General features: G+C 42.0%; 1 long non-coding RNA gene across 2 annotated transcripts in view; it reads left to right on the forward strand.

Moving 5' to 3' along the window:
* Window positions 1–6206: 6206 nt before the first annotated feature.
* LOC116707225 (uncharacterized) overlaps window positions 6207–8870 on the forward strand; it is a 3209-nt gene continuing 545 nt past the window's right edge. For both annotated transcript variants that reach the window (XR_004336424.1, XR_004336423.1), the window contains exon 1: window positions 6207–6306. This is a non-coding gene — a long non-coding RNA (uncharacterized LOC116707225). The remainder of the gene's footprint in view (window positions 6307–8870) is intronic.

The following is an 8870-nucleotide window of genomic DNA, read 5'->3' on the forward strand; positions in this document are numbered from 1 at the left end:
TGCAATTCATGCCTCAGAAACACACAATTTGTAAAGGCCTCCATTCAAATAGGTGCTTATGTGCCATGTAGCCATAGAATATGGTCATACAGTATGCTGTAGCAATGGTAGTTCTATCCACGACGTTCCACTTCTGGAGTCTTCCGTGCAGCCGGAAATTCCGCTGGATGTTATATTTTTGACGGCTGCTTTTGTTACCTTCCTCTTTCTAAGTGTTGGAATTATAAACTCCGGTGGATTTATGCAGACTATGGTTACTGCTCCTTAGATCTCTACAGGGTAATCCAGCCATAGCTAGACTATCTGTCAAATCTGAGTTTGTCACACTAAAATCTTGGTAAAGTCCATACATTTACAATAAATGAAACTGAAGTATTGTATTTAATTAACTTAACTTTAGTTCTAGCCCTAAGGGGGCAGTGCAAAATTACAGAATTGACTGAATTGACTGAAATTGACTGAATTGACTGAATTTGTAATTCATGTTTATTAACCATCCGAATATTAACTGTAGGCTCATGCAGATGTCTTATTATACACTGAACTGAGGGCCAGAGGTCCAGTGTCGCGGGCACAACTTCCTTCCCGGCACTATTGCTCCATCCAGTTTCTTAGCGCCGCCTAGGATGATTGTGATTGGCTTAATGAAATGCCAATAAACCAGAGCACATTATTCTCCCATCCCGGAATGCTTTGTGGACTAGCAAGACCTTTCTCTCCCAACTATAGCAATGGTAATCCATCTTTACCCAATCATGATGCTTTAAACATTAGATTGCAGCAGAATAATTCCTCCCTATTTATGTTAGCAGGCTAGCAGGTGTACCTAAGTGGCAACTTGTGTATACAACATTGTATAGGCTATTTTAATAAAGCACACACCCATACATCCAGACAGTGTAATTAAAACATGAACATTTCTCCTTTTTCAGTTCAGTTTCATTGTTCTGTCTCCATACGTCTACCCTTAAGAATCTATGAAGCATTACAGGGCTTTTAAGAAATGTACAAATTATAGAGTCACAAGCAAATTGGAGCATATGTTTGAGAAATGGTCAAGATTTCTAGAATGTATTAATAATTGCTGTGTGTTTGTGTTTTAAAATGACGTTGATGATGTGATGAATATCATTACACACTGGCAGTGATACTACCTCCAATATCTGACTCTGTTCTATTCACTACGGGCGGAGCATGACATTGTAGGGACAATCTGAAAATTCAGAAGACAAAACATACCTGCATTATGCAGTCAGTCTATCCATAATGTGTTTTTGTGGCATACAAAACAGTTTTGTTCAGAGGAAAAAGTTATAACATAAAGCTTACTACTGAAGGACTATTAAATCAATCTCATGCTTTGCCAACAGTGCATACTTTATATAATTATGTATGTAAATTTGATTTTATATCTTACCTGCTGTGCAGCCAACAAGCTGGCCGACCGCCTCCGTAACTGCTTGAAAGTTGTCCTATATTGTTCTTCTTGGCCACGTGTTTGGATATCCAAAACCACGTCCTGTGTGACACTAACACTGTGGCAGAAAGAATCTGTTCTAATATTTATGATTGTAAGTTACTGTTGTTTACCTGTCTTGTATTACATAGCAACTGTCACATAGCATGTCCATAAGTTTAAGTCATTGTTTTGAATTTCATTTATTAATATAATACACCTGTTTTGTATCCGCCTGGATCTAGTTTGAGGAATAAAGATCCAAATACAAAACATTCTTAGGGGGGTTTTCCAGGGGCCAAAAATTATGACCATGCTAATAATTAACCAAAAGGGAAAATATCGAGCACAGCTATGAGGTGGGTCACGTCTTGGGGATAGCAGGTGGGCCCAAAATGTGAGTGAAGCGACGAGGTGACAGCGGCAGAGTTGAAAGATTTATTTAAATGAAAAGGCTTACTAACAGAAGGTGTCCCGAGGCAGGCAAAATAATCCAACGCAAAAAAACACACAAAAAAACTAAAGACTAGAACAGGCAAAACCTGTGGGCTATAAAATGAATAAAAGATAAAATACTCAATTACCTATAACAACAAGTACCTCAAAATTGTTAGGAACCGTACTTAAGTAAATGTACTTAGGTAGATTCCAGACATTGATCAGAGTGCTTACGGTTGCAGGCTGTAGTAGAACAAACACATGGGTGAAGAACGAGAGACCGGAGACGTTACATTGAAGCAAACTCAAACAATTTAAGACTGTAACTTTTGAAAAGTAAACTTTTGTTCTTGAAATACATGGTCCAAAATAGTTATATGACAGCAAAGATGTGTGTATCTAGCAGTGACGCAACTATGTCATAACAGGTCAATGTAGAGGGTGAAGTTGTTTGAAAGAGCGAGAAAGCTGTACGCAGCAATTTAATAGGAAGCAATCAGCCTGTTCAGAACAGGCTGAAAAGTAATGTGAAGTGGAAAGTTTCTTTTCAAAAGGAAAGCCGAAGGCCGAAGATTCCTGGTTCCTAATCATGATGATATGGTCATGATTTATGTGGACATTTTCAGTGGTGCTGTGCTCAAATTACCCTTCTGTTCTTGGTGTGATACTGTAGATAGCCAGGCTTTGATGCTAGTACTCATCTGAAAATGAAGATGGAACATGTTAAAATCTAATCTCTGATTGAATAATCACAAAGGCATTTGATGGCTTTACCTCTTCGCAGTATATTACTGAGAATTACTGTAGGGGCTCCACGGCAAGAGAAAACAATAAGACGAGAAAAACTGTCATATCACAAGCACTTGCAATTTAACAACCCCTGTTATATTAAAAACATTTTGATCAAACAAAATCTCTTTATAATCTATGTCTATTCTGTGTTAACAATGTAAAGCAGAATAAAGATGACGCCATGTTTTCGAATTAATCACAGGTACATTACCTGCACTAGTTACCACCACTTCTTAAAGTTTACTATCTTCTTTGCTGTAATATGTTCCCATCTGAAATAGTAACAACGTAAAATAATTGTTTCAAAAGCAGAATTCTTGAGTCAACATCAGTCATACGCAATTATACTGTTTCTAGATCACTATCCTTCCAACATATCTCACTCTACATGAATTGTGTCAGTACTGTTGGAGTTGTGTAAATACCCCAAAGTGACCTTTTTTAATCACCATTTTGCTTTAATAATCCTTTAATATAATATATTATCTGCTATCTTTGCTCATTACCAAAAGCTAAATCCAAGTATTTGTATTTATACTAATATGACATTAGAAACATTTATGCATCACTAGCCTTTCCATTGTTTCAGCATTTGTTGCAGTGGTTGCATTATGGTCAGTTATGTCCTGGCTATATAACCTACTCATGTCAGTTCATTAAAGTTGAGCTAAAAGTGTGTATGCAGCGAACAGTTTTGCACACATTTGATTGCTTGTTCAGCTAGTGTGTTGGATAAACTATTGCCTCGCTTGCTTTCTCCAGTAACCACACAACTAGTGATGTTAAATCCCAAATGTAAATGTAAAATCCTCAACTTTTAAAATACTGCTAATAGATATGTTCAGTTCAACTCTCATTTTTTCCATTTACCTGGTGGTAAAGTTTTGAACAAAGTCTCTGTATTCAAGGGAATTTTTGTCTTCATATTCGTCTTTAAATTCCTGTATTGATCACCACATTAACAGCAACGGACTTTTCGAGGTCACCTGAAAGAGAATCAAACATATTAAAAGTATTTTAAACCAGTAATTAAACATTGTCTTAGTAACATTTCGTAACATTGAAAAATTGACTGTACCTGGCTCAACAGTTTCAATGTATTGGCAAACTATCCACTGAATCCCAAAAGACATGTGCAGTTGGTCATTGAAAATTCCCCCATTTAGGCAACTCAAGGGCTGTACTGTGTGGGAGGTCGAGTAGTGTTTGAGTTGTCGACGTAATAGGTGATGTTTGTGGATCAGTTGGCGGTTTGGTAGATGGTGTGGGTTGGTTGCGTAGTTGGTAAAGTAGAGGTGTCTCAGCTGATGATGTGGTCTTAGCAGATTCAATTGTTACGGCTGGTTGGACTGGTTGGTTCATGGATGACATGTGGTACCAGCCGAATCAGAGTGATGCGACCTGTAGAATCTGTAGGTTCAGTCGGCGATGTGGTCTCTGCAGTGCTGTGATGGTAATGAATCAGTTGGACAGTTGATTCAGATACTGAGGTGGTAGCGGCAGGCTCAGATGTTGCTGTATCAGTAGAACCTGTGGTTCAGGTAACATGGTTGTCTGTCAGGTTTAGATGTTACGTGTCAGTGGGACTGGTTGGATCGGCTGTGGATGTTGTTACAGCTGGGACAGATGTGAATCAGTTGAATCAGTTGGAGAGGATGATCAGTAACTGAGGTGGAACCAGTAGGTCAAGGCGGCACTGTATCGGTAGGATCTGTAGTTCTGTTGGCGATTAGTCTCTCGCAGTCTGTGATGTTATTGTTTCAGTCGGACTTGTTGATTCAGATACTGAGGTGGAACCAGCAGGCTCAGATGTTACTGTTTCTGTAGAACCGGTTGTTTCAGTTGGCAAAGTGCTCTCTGCAGTCTGTGATGTTACTGAATCAGTTGGACGTGTTGATTCAGATACTGAGGTGGTACCGGCGGGCTCAGATGTTGCTGTATCAGTAGTACCTGTAGGTTCAGGTGACATGGTTGTCTGTCCAGGTTTAGAGGTTACTGTGTCAGTGGGACTGGTTGGATCGGCTGTGGATGTTGTTACAGCGGGGACAGATGTTGAATCAGTTGAATCAGTTGGAGAGGATGATTCAGATACTGAGGTGGAACCAGTAGGCTCAGGCGGCACTGTATTGGTAGGATCTGTAGGTTCTGTTGGCGATGTAGTCTCTGCAGTCTGTGATGTTACTGTATCAGTTGGACTTGTTGATCCAGATACTGAGGTGGAACCAGCAGGCTCAGATGTTACTGTTTCGTAGAACCGGGTGTTTCAGTGGCAAAGTGCTCTCTGCAGTCTGTGATGTTACTGAATCAGTTGGAGGTTGATGCAAGTACTGAGGTGGTACCGGCGGGCTCGAGTTGCTGTATCAGTAGAACTGTAGGTTCAGGTGACATGGTTGTCTGTCAGGTTTAGAGGTTACTGGTCAGTGGGACTGGTGGATCGGCTGTGGATGTTGTTACAGCGGGGACGAGTTGAATCAGTTGAATCAGTTGGAGAGGTGATTAGATACGAGGTGGAACCAGTAGGCTCAGGCGGCACTGTATCGGTAGGATCTGTAGGTTCTGTTGGCGATGTAGTCTCTGCAGTCTGTGATGTTACTGTATCAGTTGACTGTGATCCAGATACTGAGTGGAACCAGCAGGCTAGATGTTACTGTTTCTGTAGAACCGGTTGTTTCAGTTGGCAAAGTGCTCTCTGCAGTCTGTGATGTTACTGAATCAGTTGGACGTGTTGATTCAGATACTGAGGTGGTACGGCGGGGCTCAGATGTTGCTGATCAGTAGAAACGGGGTAGGTGACATGGTTGTCTGTCCAGGTTTAGAGGTTACTGTGTCAGTGGGACTGGTTGGTATCGGGTGGATGTTGTACAGCGGGGACAGATGTTGAATCAGTGAATCAGTTGGAGAGGATGATTCAGAACTGAGGTGGAACCAGTAGGCTCAGGCGGCACGTATCGGTAGGATCTGTAGGTTCTGTTGGCGATGTAGTCTCTGCAGTTGTGATGTTACTGTATCAGTTGGACTTGTTGATCCAGATAATGAGGTGGAACCAGCAGGCTAGATGTTACTGTCTGTAGAACCGGTTGTTTCAGTTGGCAAAGTGCTCTCTGCAGTCTGTGATGTTACTGAATCAGTTGGACGTGGTGATTCAGATACTGAGGTGGTACGGCGGGCTCAGATGTTGCTGTATCAGTAGAACCTGTAGGTTCAGGTGACATGGTTGTCTGTCCAGGTTTAGAGGTTACTGTGTCAGTGGGACTGGTTGGATCGGCTGTGGATGTTGTTACAGCGGGGACAGATGTGAATCAGTTGAATCAGTGGAGAGGTTGTATTCAGTACTGAGTGGAACAGCAGGCTCAGATGTTATGTTTCTGTGGAACCGGTAGGTCAGTGGCGATGTGGTCTCTGCAGTCTGTGATGGTACTGAATCAGTTGGACCTGTGATTCAGATACTGAGGTTTGGAAACCAGCAGGCTCAGATGTTACTGTTTCTGTAGAACCGGTTGTTTCAGTTGGCAAAGTGGTCTTTGCAGGCTGTGATGTTACGGACTCACTTGGACCTGTTGATTCAGATATTGAGGTGGTACCAGCAGGCTCAGATGTTGCTGTATCAGTAGAACCGGTAGGTTCAGTTGGCGATGTGGTCTCTGCAGTCTGTGATTATTAAGGATTGGCTCCACCGAAGAACAACCACTTACATGTGTAGAGGTGTGCTCTTGATAGACACCTAAATTTCTTAATTTCAACATTTGGATTTGTGTTATATTTATTACTGCCGTTCCCCCGTGGGCCTGGAATGTAACTTGGCTATGGCGTTTTTCTTACCATTTTCTGGTTATCTCTGCTATACTCATCTGCTTATGTGTCGGCAAATGGAAGATTCATGGAATTTTCCGAATGCACATTTTACCATTTTACCATGAAGATACAGGGCTAAATCCTATTTACTATGTCAACTCATGCTTTATTTTTTCTTTCATGTCCATTACAACATGGTATGCACTGACCGAGTAAAACGTCTGTCATGTAATAATACGTGTTCAGCCATGCAGGATAAAGGTAGAAAGAGTATTTTGTTGTTTTACTCAATTAGTAACTTTAGACAAGGTCGTTCAGCGGAATTGTACCTGTATTCAGATTTCTTTTTTCAGCTGATTTCAAGACATATTGTATTATGGTGTAAATGGCCATTGATCCCATTTAATCGGGTTTACCCACTCTGTCAAAATTAACGTTAGGATTTTACAATTTCAATAGTGAAGAATCATCTTTTAAGCACTACACACTTTGTCTACAGGCTTTTGGGTATGGAAATTGTTTGGAAATGTGTTCTCACCTTCAAGCCAACTGAAGAAAAAACAAAGTCCTATACCATAGAACTTTCAATATAAAGTCACCTATCCAACGCTGAACAACTATGATTTTTTTATTTTTAAAGATTCTTTTGTGGGCATTTTTAGGCTTTATTTCTACAGGACAGATGAAGACATAATGGAGAGAGAGAGGGGGAATGACATGCAGTAAAGGGCTGCAGGTTGGAGTCAAACTTGCAGCCGCTGCGTTGAAGAGTAAATCTTGATATGTGTGTGCCTGCTCTACCAGCCAGCCACTCTTAAGCATTATTCCTTTTTTTCCCAGAAAATTTCTCACATTCATGATCAACAGTTGTCCAAAGTGGGGCAGAGGACAGATGGTACTTCAGTAAGTCACCAAACCAGCCTAAACTGACATAAATATAAATGTAAATTTATCTGAACCAACGGGTCCAACTGACTCAGTAACATCACAGCCTGCAGAGACCATTTTGCCAACTGAAAACAAGGTTCTCCCAAACAGAACATCTGAACCTGCTGGTTCCACCTCAGGATCTGAATCAACAGGTCCAACTGATTCAGTAACATCACAGACTGCAAGACCACATCGCCAACTGAACCTAAGTTCTACTGATACAGCCACATCTGAGCCTGCTGGTTCCACCTCAGTATCTGAATCAACGGGTCCAACTGATTCAGTAACATACAGCTGCAGAGCCACACGACAATGAACCTACAGGTATCTACTGATACAGCCACATCTGAGCCTGCTGGTTCACCTCAGTATCTGAATCAACGGGTCCAACTGATTCGGTAACATCACAGACTGCAGAGACCACATCGCCAACTGAACCTACCGGTTCTACTGATACAGCCACATCTGAGCCTGCTGGTTCCACTCAGTATCTGAATCAACGGGTCCAACGACTCAGTAACATCACAGCTGAGAGACATTTTGCCAACTGAAACAACAGGTTCTCCAGAAACAGTAAACTCTGAACCTGCTGGTTCCACCTCAGAATGAATCACAGGTAACACCTGATTCAAACATCACAGACTGCAGAGACCACATCGCCAACTGAACCTACGGTTCTACTGATACAGCCACATCTGAGCCTGCTGGTTCCACCTCAGTATCTGAATCAACGGGTCCAACTGATTCAGTAACTCACAGACTGCAGAGACACACGCCATGAACCGATGGTTACTGATACAGCCACATCTGAGCTGCTGGTCACCTCAGTATCTGAATCAACAGGTCCAACTGATTCGGTAACATCACAGACTGCAGAGACCACATCGCCAACTGAACCTACCGGTTCTACTGATCAGCCAATCTGAGCCTGCTGGTTCCACCTCAGTATCGATCAACGGGTCCAACGACTCAGTAACATCACAGCCTGCAGAGACCATTTTGCCACTGAAACAACAGGTTCTCAAACAGAAAACAGTAACATCTGAACCTGCTGGTTCCACCTCAGGATTCGAATCAACAGGTCCAACTGATTCAGTAACATCACAGACTGCAGAGACCACATCGCCAACTGAACCTACAGGTTCTACTGATACAGCCACATCTGAGCCTGCTGGTTCCACCTCAGTATCTAAATCAACGGTCCAACTGATTCAGTAACATCACAGACTGCAGAGACCACATCGCCAACTGAACCTACTGGTTCTACGATACAGCAACAATCTGAGCCTGCTGGTACCACCTCAGTATCTGAATCAACAGAGTCCAAGTGAGTCGTAACATACACAGCCTGCAAAGACCACTTTGCCAAGTGAAACAACCGGTTCTACAGAAACAGTAACATCTGAGCCTGCTGTTCCACCTCAGTATCTGAAGCAACAGGTCCAACTGACGTGTCAGGACC

This window comes from Etheostoma spectabile, chromosome 19, assembly GCF_008692095.1.
Source record: "Etheostoma spectabile isolate EspeVRDwgs_2016 chromosome 19, UIUC_Espe_1.0, whole genome shotgun sequence".
Lineage (NCBI taxonomy): Eukaryota > Metazoa > Chordata > Actinopteri > Perciformes > Percidae > Etheostoma > Etheostoma spectabile.